The sequence below is a fragment of the Procambarus clarkii genome, chromosome 32, assembly GCF_040958095.1.
Source record: "Procambarus clarkii isolate CNS0578487 chromosome 32, FALCON_Pclarkii_2.0, whole genome shotgun sequence".
Classification (NCBI taxonomy): Eukaryota; Metazoa; Arthropoda; class Malacostraca; order Decapoda; family Cambaridae; genus Procambarus; species Procambarus clarkii.
In genome coordinates this window covers 34,996,580-35,010,625 of record NC_091181.1, presented here as the reverse complement: position 1 = coordinate 35,010,625, position 14,046 = coordinate 34,996,580, and the positions used below count along the sequence as shown (strand labels likewise).

General features: G+C 43.9%; 1 protein-coding gene across 1 annotated transcript in view; it reads right to left on the bottom strand.

Annotated features, from left to right (window-relative positions):
- LOC123759412 (ADAM metallopeptidase with thrombospondin type 1 motif A) overlaps positions 1–14,046 on the bottom strand; it is a 353,349-nt gene that overhangs the window by 86,880 nt on the left and 252,423 nt on the right.

The following is a 14,046-nucleotide window of genomic DNA, read 5'->3' as shown; positions in this document are numbered from 1 at the left end:
GTGTAAGTCTCGTCCTAATCACACACTCAGACCTTGAGCAAGCACTCAGGAGAGTGCGAAAGACTTAGTGTAAATTCCTTACATAAATTTCACAAATATACAAGTGTGGGGGTTTACCCTATGCTATTATGTCTGTGAGAAGACATTACTATTACTACTACTACTAATAATAATAATTTATTTATATAAATTCATTCGTAACCTGAACTATAATTAAGCCTCATTTGGCACAATTAGACTTTATTGTATATTCATTATATGTTTAGGAAAAAGAAAAATTAGAACTTCATTTTGATAAGATTGAAATTGAAATTGAAATTGAAATAAGTTTATTGAGGTAAAATACACACAAAGGGATGAGGTAGCTCAAGCTATTCTCACCCCGTTCAGTACAACGTGTTAATATATACATATACACACATCACAAATAAACATATTACCAAACATTCTGAGAGGTAAAAATATACATTTCCTCCTTCACAAGTAGTATGTTATCAGACGTACACACAAATACTTTTATGACCTAGGTATACTGTATAGACAATTTGCAAGACACCTGCAGATAATTCAACAAAATATTACAATCTTGGTGCAAAATTCTTATATCTCTCAAGAATATCATCAACCTTTCCGTTGTGACACATCCAGGCTATTTGTTCAGGAACAGTCCTTATCTCAGTGTTTCTATATACACTAATCAACGGACAATCAAGAATATAATGGGCAAGGGTGTGAGACCTTAACATACCACATAGTTTACACTTCGTGTCATTACCATGAACATCTATCCCATATTCCCAGTAATATTTGTACCCAAGCCTGAGCCGCATGTACACAGAGTCACTCCAAGCATTTCTCCTTTTACCATAAGTGAAATGGGTGTTTTGACTCACATACATGTAGTGTTGCATGGTTTGACTACTCTCATACATTATCTCTCTCCTCTCCACTCCCGCCTGTGCCTGAATATTTCTGATTTTGCTTCTTATTTGTCTCATTGTGAATTCACATTCGATGTCAACTTGTGGTTTTGATGTGGCACGTTTGGCCAAGTCATCCGCCACCTCGTTAAGCACTATTCCAACATGAGATGGAATCCACATGAATTTCACACTATAACCTTTCAGCTGTATCTCAGTTATTCTTCTCTTACAGTCCTCCACTATAGACATGAAGACTGGGTTTCTACTGTTTAAGGACTCCAGTGCTCCTCGGCTATCGACAAATACAAAAACATTTTTGTCGTCATGACGTACTTCCTCCAAACACGCCAGAATGGCCTGCAGTTCAGCTTGTGTGGATGATATATAATTACTAAGCCGGAGTTCAATTATCCTGTCCACAGTCCCAAACTCCGTATAATCCCTTATTAGGACACCACACCCTGCCCTGCCATCCTCCGCCACCGACCCGTCGCAATATACATGTAAACTGTTGCCTCTTGGTAACCGAGATATCATGCTTCCATACAAACACCGTAATTGTCCCGGTTCATGATGAATCTTTTTCACCTTGAGGGGTACAATTTCGACGTCTATTTTCTGTACTTTCCAGGGAGCAGACATATTACACTTTCGAGAGGGTTTACAGCAGTCAAGTACGTCGTATTCCCTGAGGTCATGAGCTAATCCTCTCGTATAGCGAGTCTCCCTCAGTTTCCTGGAAGTGTGTACGTCACTCAAGCAGGTCTGAACGCTCTCAAACAGCTTATCCCCTCCTTTTCTCCGCATGAAACGAATAGATACTCTAGTGTTAATGTCACGGACTCTATCACACACACTCTGTAAATTTAATTCCATTCTCATTATTTCAATCATTGCATTTCTTTGACATCCAAGAATAATCCTCATAGCCTCGTTCTGTATCAGCTCTATTTTTTGAATTCTGCCTTGGCCTGTGTAAGACAATACGGGTGCTGCGTAGTCTATCAGGGATCGAACAGTGCTTATGTATAACATCCGCAAGATAGGTACCCCAACACCTTTACCAGAAAAAGCCAGTGCTTTTAGAGGATGCAGACGGGCTTTACATAAGGTGCTGATATGATTTATTTCAGCATTTTTACTCTCACATGTGTATCCAACATACATGCCCAGATACTTGTACTTCTGTACACGGCTCAGTTCCACACCATTTAGAGTAAGTGTTATATTTCTTCGTTTCCTATACTCGTATTTGGTTTTATCTGCATTTATAACTAAGCCTAACTTGTGACAGGTTGTACCAAGTATGTTAAGAGCATCTTGAATTTTGTTCCCAGAAGTGCCTTGTATAAGAATGTCATCAGCATATATGATCGTCGTGACCCCTGGAGGATACATCTCTGATGCTAATCTGTTCATTAATACATTGAATAAGGTGGGACTTAATACTCCCCCTTGTGGGGTACCTAACTGAAACCTCCGTTCCTCAGACATGTATCCCTGGTAATACACCTGACCTTTTCTGCCTTGCAGGTAATCCCTTATCCAGTGTAGCAATCTCCCTGTTATTCCCAGATTGGCTAATTCGTATAAGATTACTTCCCCATTGGCTTTATCAAACGCTCCTTGTAGATCAACAAAAACTCTACAATTGTCATCCACATTAGACAAACACTTTAAGAGACAATCCGCAGTACTTTTGCCTTTGATAAAACCAAAGAGATTATTGGACATGTTATCACCTACAAGGTAGAGTAGCCTATTTAACAAAATCCTTTCCATCATTTTACAAAAGCAGGATATTAAGGAGACAGGTCTGTAGCCTCCGTTTGACTTAGGGATAGGAATGATGACAGCCTCTTTCCATTTTCTTGGTAACTTTCCCTCTCTATAACTCATATTAAACAAATCAAGTAAGGGATTAGGTTTCATACCGGCTAAATAATTAAGTATGTCATACGTTACTCCATCTTTTCCCGGAGCAGTGGAGCTGCCACTTTTTATAGCATCCAGTAGCTCATCGTGGGTTATCTCAGTGCATGCTATAGATCTTGTATTTAAGGCACATAAAGTTACTCCATTTCTAATATTTTCCCATGACTCAATGGTGACTCTCGTGTCTGCAGGTAAGGACTCCATACCAGCAGCACTTGCCCATTTATCTACTAACTCATTAGCAACTTTCCCTGGATCTGAGTGAGCAATGAATTTAGTCTTACAACCCCTGACTTTATTTACTGCTCTCCATATGTCTTTAAGGTTCTTAGTATTACCAATGGCCTGAGCAAAGTCTTGCCAGTATCTGTCCCGCGCCTCCTTCCTCACCTGACTGCATTCCCTAGCCACTTCCAACATTGTATTTTTCTCTTCATCCCTCCTTCCATTTTTTAACCATGCTTTATGCGCACCCCGTAGCATTCTCTCCCATCCCTTGACTTGCTGATCATTGGAATATTTAAATTTCTTAGGTCCGTGCGTCTTGCTTCCCCTGCCCCCGTTATTTTCCCTCTGTACTAATTTCTCTATGTTCACGACCATGTCCTCGTAAAAACTATCAACGCAGAGCGGCGTGTAATGTTGATACCAATCTCCCATATTTTGAATAAAATAATTTTTCATATCTTTCTTAATATTTAGCCTTTTCCTTTGAAAGTGGACTTGTTTTTTCCCCAGTGGTAATTCAACGTTCAAGGCAAAGTGGTCACTAAGTAGTTCCCGAACAACCCGAGCCTCCCCCATAATCCCCTGAGAGTTTAAAACGCAGGCATAGTCAAGCCGTCCTCCCCTGATGTGAGTTGGTTCATTGTTTCCCAATAGACAGGTATCTGGATGATCTTGTAGAAACTGTAACCACTTGACCCCATTAGCATTAATACTACCCACTGTCCCAAGGCTTGTGTGCCGAGCATTAAGGTCCCCAATGACCAGTGAAGGATTAGTATAAATGCAGTCAGGTAAATAGTTAGCGTCGAAGCAGTTCCTGGATACATACAAATTAACTACAATAAATTCCCCTTCCCTTAATGATAATTTAACACAAACACTCTCTATACCTTGCGTTTTTGATGGCGGTTCTACTAACTCTGCTGGTATGGAGTTCTTAACATAAATCGACGTGCCTCTGATGTTATTTGCAGCGAAGAGGTGAAACCCTTTATAGCCATTTAATTTCAATAATCCTTCATTCCTATCCCCTGTCTCCTGGAGAGCTACAACATCAATATCATTTCCCATCACATAACAATGAACATCTGTAACCCTGTTTCTCAAACCATTAACATTCCATGACAACACTTTCAGTCTAGGGTGATCCATTATTAATCAATTCATTGCCTAAGTCATCCCCAATAAGTTCACTAAATGATAGCCATACCTTGTATAACATCTCCCACCTCCTCCCAAGTTCACCAGTAAAAGCGACATTGCGATTCTCAAGAGATTTTTTCAGCCCTGAGATGTCCATTATTGGCCCAAATGATTCCTTCATTTTATGTGTAATTATAGGGTTCTTCCTTTCACTACGACTACCATCATTCACACACACTTCACTTTCCTTCATTTCATCACTCAATATTTCATCTTTGTCCTCAACCACTATATCCTGATTATCCTTCACCGTTTTGTGATTTTCCTTGACCTCCTGAACGTTTAATTTAGCCTCGATGGACTCGATTCTCTGCCCCAGATTTTGGAGGAACTCACCAACTTTTTTAAGTTCAGCCCACACTTCCTTGACCATATTATTATGACCCTCTCTCTGAGCCACAGTAGCCACTTCACTCACCGTTACACTGTCACTGCCGGAGTCCTGAGTGGTGGCGTGGCTGCTTGTTGCTGGAGCCTGCCTAAGTAAAGGTGACTCCTTTACCCACGCATTCGTCCGGTTCACTGGCACTGTTTGGGGCAGACTGTTTTGCTGTGCTCCCGGTGTCTGGGTAAGAGCTCTTGCTTGCTCTGTAACATTCACCGGCCGGAGAACAGCCATACTCGGCCTCTTGCTACACACAGCCGAGCTCGCATTGTGAACACCTCCACAGTTGCAGCATCTGGGAACTATTTTCTCACCCAGATTCAGTCTGTTTCTACACACAGTAGAGAGGTGAGACTTTCCGCAGAAACGACATCGTGGATCATTTTGACATCTCCAGGATTTATGCCCCCATCTGCAGCATTTCAGGCATATTATGGGCTCTTCCACATACTTTGCTACATGCCTGTAGCCAGCCCCGGTGATGAACACTTTTTCGGGTACGTCACCTCTCACTAGAGCCACCACCTGACTCCTAGCTTCACCTTTAATAAGGTGACGCTTGGCCCACACAAATCGTTGGTCGTCGAGTATAAACTCGGGGTCCAGAATCTGAGGGTATTTATAGATAATTACCTTCGTCAGCTTCTCGTTCCCCTCCGGTATTTCCATAAGAATTCCATCGTATCCTTGCTGGGTAAGATACTCCACTGCCTCCATAGAACCTACCGTTAAGTAAGGTCTGTTTACACCTTCCTTCAGCAGGGGCTCGAACTTGCGGTGTTCTCTTCCGAGTTTGACGGTCCACAGCAGCTTCTGATGATAGGCCAGCGTGCATGAGGCAGGGAAGAGAAGCCTCCATCTCCGCTGATCCTCACCTTCCTGACATCGTTCCGTCCGTTTGTCTGCATCAGTCTCGGCGTCGTTCTTCATTCTTTTATCGTTTCCGTTAAGTGTATTACTGTCCACACTACGCCTTGCCTCCTGTCTTCTTCGTTTCTTCTTATTCCTTGTCAGAACTTCTTGAAACACGCCCTCCTCGTCTGACTGGCTGCTTTCAGAGTCCATGTTAATAACGCCGTGAGAAGTAGCCATGTCTTCTGGTGACTGAGTCTCCATCTCAGTACCCAGCATGGGGGGAGGGGGGGGGGGAAGGTGCGGAGCAGGTATCTTGACCCGACCGCGTCCCAGGTAAGTTGATAAGATTTCTCAAATGAAAAGGTCGCTGTGTGTTTTACGATATATAAACAATTGTAATGTAAACTGTGTCAACAAAATTATTCGCACACCCTCCGTCACTATGTGATGGAGTGCGAAAAGATACGTGAATTCAGAGACAATTCTATAACCAATATTCCAGAGATGAGTAAATATTTATTTTAAAATAATCTACTGCCAGAAATCTTAGCCAAATATCCCAGTTTGATAACTGTAGGTAGTAACTAAGAGTGATTGTAACCTATCCACCGCTGCCCACTGGATGGGGGGCGGTGTGGTGGACAAAAACATATCAATTGTGACACTAGCTCTCCACATGTCAGTTGCTTAATTTGGAAACTGTACTTGTGATCGATCTCGAACCCATTGTTGATGTGACGACTTATACTGAATTTTGTAACTAGCTCATCAAGATTGTAACTTGCTTAGCTAAATAAATTGTGGGGTTCAGTCCCTAAGCCCATTATGTGCCTCTTTAACCCTTTCCACTACCGCCCTCAAGATGGGTATGGGGTGAATAATAAATGAAGTTAACTAACTAACCAAACAATTGTTTAATTAAACAAAACCCAAGAGCAATATTGGCCCTTAAGTAAACGTCAGTAAGGCGCTGCCTGACGCCCTCCGCCTCAAAGAAAATAGTTTTCTCCACAAAAAAAAATTAATAATAATAATAATAATAATAATAATAATAATAATAATAATAATAATAATAATAATAATAATAATAATAATAATAATAATAACTTACAATAATAAAAATAACTCTCACAAAAGGAGCTTACATATAACATATCACAATTTAATGGAAATATAATTTATCGCATATTACCTTTAAACATTTAGAGAGAGAGAGAGAATGGAAAGGATTTCGTTCCCGAGGAAGACTGAAGGCTGTAAGAGACATTACAAACCAAAACGTAGTGTTCAGGAGGAAGGTTTAAGAAACCTGCCGTGAGAGCCGGAGAGATCGTGACCATACGGGAAGAAATTGTAGGGAGATGGCGGGAAATATTGCCGGGTGTCAGGGAACATGGCGCATACTTCCCCACCTCACGTCCCACAGACCTCCCGGCGTGTGTGTGTTTCAATTTAAACTATCCGTAGTTTCAATTTAAAATATTTAAACATTTCCGTAGCCATAATATTAAGTCTGTTTTAGAGACACTGCTTTTCTTAGCATCTAAAAAATTGAAAGGTGGCGCAGCCTAACTTTAGAGAAATTAAAAAACGCGCGAAAACTCTCCGCGTAATTGTGGCTTTAGGCATTGTATGTACTAGCTCTATCTATAAATCTAACAATGTTTGTATCACACCTTGTATGTATGTATTTTACCTGAATAAACATTTGAATTTTGAATTTTGAATTTGAAATTGATGATGGTGGCGGTTATCTGCCTTCAGCGCGTGGCGAGGCCCTGGCGGTAATGGGGTGTAGGCCCACGGGTATAAATCAACAAGATACTACCCCCCGGTCGCCGACATTACACCTTAACGAGGGGTAATTATAGTGGGTGATTTAAAACACTTTAGAGTCTCTATGGATGCACATTATTAACCATAAACGTCAGGAAGTTTATGACGACAGGGGAGGAGGAGGTACAGAGGGTCCGGGAGGGCGGGGAACCAACCATGAATGTCAAATATATGAGAAGAAAAAAAAGAAACAGAAATGGTACAATATCGACTTGAGAATCGTCCAGGACGGACCGAAACGTCGTCGTCCCTTCACCTTCTAGTGTGTGGTCTGGTCAACTTACTTTAGCCACGTTATTGTGACTCATCGCCTGCAGAAATGGTACAATTTGTAAATGGTGAGACAACGAGAGAGATCGTCAGAATATGATTCACCTTATGATTTCCCACAGTGTCAGGTTATGAATAGGAGGCCTGCTGGGCTTACAGGGGTCTCACCCTCACGCCTACTACTGATGGCCGCCTTCGGGATGCGAGCAGACAAGCTGCAGGAAACACGATGTCTCACTCGTAGGTGTCTTATTGCTAGATGAACAGTGGAATCATAACAGTTCGCTGCTCTTTGTACGGACAACGAACAGGCATATTGGAGACTGGGAGGACCAGTATCATCAACCCAAACTGAACTGTTTGCCATATATCAGGCATACGCAAATGTGATTGCACAGAACATTCAAAATGCAATCATACCTTACCTTGTGAAGATTTCGGGGCTTAGCGGCCTGGTCCTCGACCAGGCCGCGGTCTAAGCCCCGAAGTCATCACACGGTAACCTCAAGGTAAACTGCTAAATTGACAACTCGTCATCCAGTGATCCCCAAAACAATCCAACCCAGCCTAGACTACATAAAAAACACCATCACCAAAAAACTCACATCAACAAAGCCCGTCTACATCCAGAGTAGCAGAAGATTCGCCCTCTGCACTATGGTATCTTCAGGCCACCAAGTTAGACAGGTTAAATATGCCGAAAGGAATCCACAGGGAAATAGCAGTTCGGTTATATAGACTACGTCTAGGTTACAGATGCAACTGGGAAATGGGTGAACCCAGAGAGTGGGAATGCATCTTCTGCCAAACAATAAAAAAAAACACCTACTTCACTATCTCCTGGAATGTGAAGCAACCAACGACATTATTAGAGCTTTAAGAGTCCCTGAATCTTGCAGTAACCACCCTGAAGCTATCAACACTGCCACTCTTCTGGTCAAAAAGGTGTCCAGCAGATTGATTGATGAAGATTAAGCCACCTAAAAAAGGTGGCACGGGCATGATTAGCCCGTAAGTGGTGGCTCTTTTGAGCCATTACCAGTATCAAGAGCTGATACTGGAGATCTGTGGAGGTGCGACTGCACCCTGCGTGACGGGAGATGTCTCCCGTTGTGTCCAGCATGTTGTTGTTATAGATTCAGCTACTAGGAACAAGTTCCAAGTAGCACGGGCTATGGTGAGCCCGTAACTTACCTGGCACAGCAGAGGGGCAAGAAGCTCGGGCTATGGTGAGCCTGGTGTCCAGCAGCTGGACACTCTCATAAATACTGTCAAGCAGTACCCCCTAGCTCTCTTTCCAGCGATAGCAGCCTGACGATTTAACTGCGACCTCAGCACAAAGTATACATACGCCTCCAAATAAATCTACCACTTACGGGCTATTCCTGCCCGTGCCACCTCTGGGGTGGCTTAATCTTCATCAATCAATCAATCAATTAATCGTGGAATCAAGTGAAAAGCAACGTGACCCGCCCTGGAGATCAAACCTCCGGGGCGGGCCATGAATCTCCCGGCCGGAGATCAAACCCGGGATCCTCAGTTGTGCAGTACATGGACAAGAGAGGAGCTGGGATAGAAGGACGAGGGGGGGGGGTGGAAGAATAGACGCGTCGTCCTGTCAACTTGCAGCATGCGCGCGCATCACTCAACACTTTTATTTTATTTTGTGAAGTGTTTTGTCCCATCCACTTGGTGTATGGTCTGATACAGCGACGGCCTCGCTTCTTGTACGGTCAGTGTTTGGTCCCCGAGGGTCCAGAAGGCCTTAAGCACTCCTTATACCCACCCAGCTCCTCCACCTATATCCCTTTCGTATTCTATAATAGTCATACTGGCTAAGCGTTTTCTCTGGTGGATACCGGAGTGCTGCACCATGCAGTAAGGGAGGACTGGGCGTTAGTGGGGGGGGGGGGGGGGGTCTGGGCGTTAGTGGGTTGGGGGGTCTGGGCGTTAGTGGGTGGGGGCCTTGGTGTTAGTGGGGGGACGGAGTGGCGAACATGACAGGGGTCGGGGTGGGGGCGGGGCACGGAGGCTGCCCCACTAGGGGAAGAGAGAGAGAGGGGGGGGGGGAGGGAGACAGGATGTGACCCAGAAAACCACTGATACAATACCCATCACTCAACACATCGTGAGGACCATCACTCATCACCACCACTCAGCAAAGAGGCGTGAGTGCAAAGTGCAGTCGGACCAACACAGGTACAACTGTATGTGTATATATCCCATCCTCTTGTTTTGTTGGACTAAGAGCACACGACGGTAATCAGGTAGTAAGACTAAACTAAAATGAACAGGTATATATATATATTTGTCTGAAAGACGCCAAGAAAAAAAAAACCCGTGCTCAGTAAACAAAAAATAGTGGCATAGGGTTGGTGTGTTTTGAGGCAACAAGATCGTTCGTGAGCGGCCAGTGAAGTCGGATTAGTAAAATTTTATAAAACATTTTTTGCGATCGTGTGCAAATATTAAATTGGAAAATCTGAGTTTAATTGAAAAATCTGATTTAGAGAGAGAGAGAGAGAGAGAGAGAGAGAGAGAGAGAGAGAGAGAGAGAGAGAGAGAGAGAGAGAGAGAGAGAGAGAGAGAGAGAGAGAGAGAGAGAGAGAGAAAGATGGGTGTCCATACACTTGAAACTGTGTATGGAGTCAGCCTCCATCACATAACTTCCAAATGCATTCCATTTATTAACTACTCTGACACTAATATAATTCGTTCTAATATCTTTATGACTAATTTGGGCACTCAATTGCCACCTGTGTCCCCTAGTGTGAGGGTGCACCTTGTGTTTAAATTAATAAACTGCCTTTGTCTACCTTATCAATTCCTTTGAGAATCTTGTATGGGGTGATCATGTCTCCCCCCTAGCTCTCCTTTCTTCCAGCGACGTGGTTTAATTAATTCCCGTAGTCTCTCCTCATAGCTCATGCCCCTCAGTTCGGGCACTAGTCTGGTGGCAATCCTCTGAACCTTCTCCAGTTTAGTTTACGCTTGACGAGATATGGACTCCATGCTGGAGCTGCATACTCCAGGCATATCACGCATAAGTGTGTGTGTGTGTGTGTGTGTGTGTGTGTGTGTGTGTGTGTGTGTGTGTGTGTGTGTGTGTGTGTGTGTGTATTTGTATACAGGATATGTGGAAACTGGTCAGAATTGCATTTCATCTTTGTATATGCACATTAATGACACTATGTAAAAAGACACCTCGAACACTGTCTATGTAGAACAGACGTAAATCTGCGTATTTATGTATGTAGCCGGTCGAGCCGGTCAGAGCCGACCGGGGAGCCGGTCGGAGCCGACCGGGGAGCCGGTCGGAGCCGACCGGGGAGCCGGTCGGCCGAGCGGACAGCACGCTGGACTTGTGATCCTGTGGTCCTGGGTTCGATCCCAGGCGCCGGCGAGAAACAATGGGCAGAGTTTCTTTCACCCTATGCCCCTGTTACCTAGCAGTAAAATAGGAACCTGGGTGTTAGTCAGCTGTCACGGGCTGCTTCCTGGGGGGTGGAGGCCTGGTCGAGGACCGGGCCGCGGGGACACTAAAAAGCCCCGAAATCATCTCAAGATAACCTCAAGATGTAGGTTAGCTTAGCATTTTAAAAACACTACAATCACTTTCTGTGGTTGATTGTTCAATAAATCACTGAACTATATGTTTACCAGATCTCTAACCCTGTTCATGGAGGACAGAAGAAAATGTATATATGCTGATTAGCATTGTAAATATCTGGCCACGTCTGTGGTAGAAAAAAAGAAGAAAAACAAAAAATATGGTCGGGTCGAGTGTAAAACCCTGATTGGGCTCCGGTTCGGGGCCGCCAGTACCTCCCAGTGATTTCAGTAGAGTTCCGGGTTGGTCGACATTTGTACCATCGTGACAGAGTCGGTTAAGTTAAGGCAGATGTTTGGGAAATACCAGAACGCGGGTTCAAACTAGAAATCCGACTCCTGATCACTCTCAAATACTCTCATTCTGTATGAAGTTAGTGTGACTGGTCTATAACTCTTATAGCCAATGCTTTACTACCCCCCTTGTGCAGAGAAGCTATATCTGCTGATATAAGCGCTTCTGGTATCTTCCCAGTGTCCAAGCTTAATCTCCACACTATTCTGAGTGCCTGTGCTACTGGAATTCTGTATTTCTTGACAAATATTGAGTTCCAGGAGTCCGGAACGACTCCAGGAAGTTCCGGAGACGAGTTCCAGGAGACGATTCGGGCGAGTATGTTGTCGATTTCTTTCCAAATCCGCAGAGCTCGTGTTGATATCGGTAATATTATCTGAGGTTTGGATATCACGCATGAAGAAGTCACCCGGAATATTCGTGCTCTGTATGGGTGGTCAACAACGGGAAACAATGAAAGGCGAAGTTGCATATAACACCTCCGTTTACAACTTTGAGGAAACATGTAGCAACCTGTCCTCTAGGGAATGTATTCTCAATGCAATCACTTCAAAACTACTGTGTGTAATTAGTGATATTATCTATTCCCCATCTATAGTTAGGTTAGATTAAGTTAGTTTAGGTTTGGTTAGGTTAAAAACAGTGTATTAGTCTCAAACGTGATATATGAAATTAAAAAAAAACTGTTTGAGTGTCCCCTAGTATTTGACATTAAAGAAAACCTTGGCAACAGACAATTTCTATTCTAAACCCCTGGATTTATAATTCATTTCTTATAATTTGTTAATATTCTCAGTTTAGGACAAAGGTTCACTTCCCAGCTTACAAATTAAATCTTATTGAAATCGTATTAAGCCTTCAGAGCATCACAAGTATCTAGATAAATATGCGGGTGTATAACCAGGGCGGTTGGAGGGTCATTGGAAGCTCTTTACCCTCAGAACGGCCTGAATATTGACAAGAAATTCAGCTGATAGGAAAGTTGAATTAACATGCATTTACAACAAGGTGGTCACATTAGGTGACTGTGCGTCGGCGCCTGTCTCAGGTGAGGCACACACAACCTATGTTACTCCCCTGCCTCCTACACCACCACTATCACCACCACCACCATCATCACCACCGCACCATCTATCACCCAAACACGCCCTCCACTAGTTGCGCACCCCCAACCACCCCCCCCCCCGTGTACGCCACAATCCACTTGTAGCAGTTGACGGATGACCTCCCCCCCCTCCCCCCCACTAGGGGGGGGGGGGACTGCTGTAAACAGCGGCCAGACGGGACCTTGACAGGGCCACAACACGTCTAAGCTCTCATATAATTACCTATACTTTGGCAATTAGCTGGAATAAGCCATGAATTAGGCACCTGTTATTATGAGCGCTATATGACTAAAAATAATATAAAATAATTGATTTATAAGACTGTAAATTGAGGAAAAATATAACCTACGCAAACTTTTTTGTTTTTTGTTTTTTTTTTGCGTAAAATTTACGAAAAATGTTTCTGTGTTAAGGTTAAGACCGTAAAAAGCAGGCGCTTGTAACAAGGAACATCACTGCTGCAGGTTATTACTCTCTCATCTTGCAAACTGCATGGAGCTGAAGGAATGCATCAAATTACATAATAAAATAACAAGCTAATAAAACTAATAACCCGACAACACATCTGAACAATGAGTTGATACTTTGGATGTGTTGCGCGATAAATATTAAACTCGAATAAAAACACAACTAACTAAAGAATGACTTAAAAGAGGTACCCCAACGGTGTCTGGGTTACGAAGATGACGGGCCTCATCTTCACACAACACACCGTCTCCAGCACTAACACCTTCACAACACATAGCACTAGCATCTTCACTATTATTTTCAACACTCCAGGTGCCCTCCCAATGATCTGAACTCTGTGTGTTACATCCTCTCTCACACACACACACACACACACACACACACACACACACACACACACACACACACACACACACACACTTCATCTCTATAGAACATAGAACTCCATAGTATCCATAGAATTCGCGGCCTTCTAAGTCAGTTTTCTCTATTACCGCCCACAGGATGGGTATAGGGGTCCACTACCACCCACAGGACGGGTATGGGGTCCACTACCACCCACAGGACGGGTATGGGGTCCACTACCACCTACAGGACGGGTATGGGGTTCACTACCACCCACAGGACGGGTATGGGGTCCACTACCACCCACAGGACGGGTATGGGGTCCACTACCACCTACAGGACGGGTATGGGGTTCACTACCACCCACAGGACGGGTATGGGGTCCACTACCACCCACAGGACGGGTATGGGGTCCACTACCACCCACAGGACGGGTATGGGGTTCACTACCACCCACAGGACGGGTATGGGGTCCACTACCACCCACAGGACGGGTATGGGGTCCACTACCACCCACAGGACGGGTATGGGGTCCACTACCACCCACAGGATGGGTATGGGGTCCACTACCACCCACAGGACGGGTAT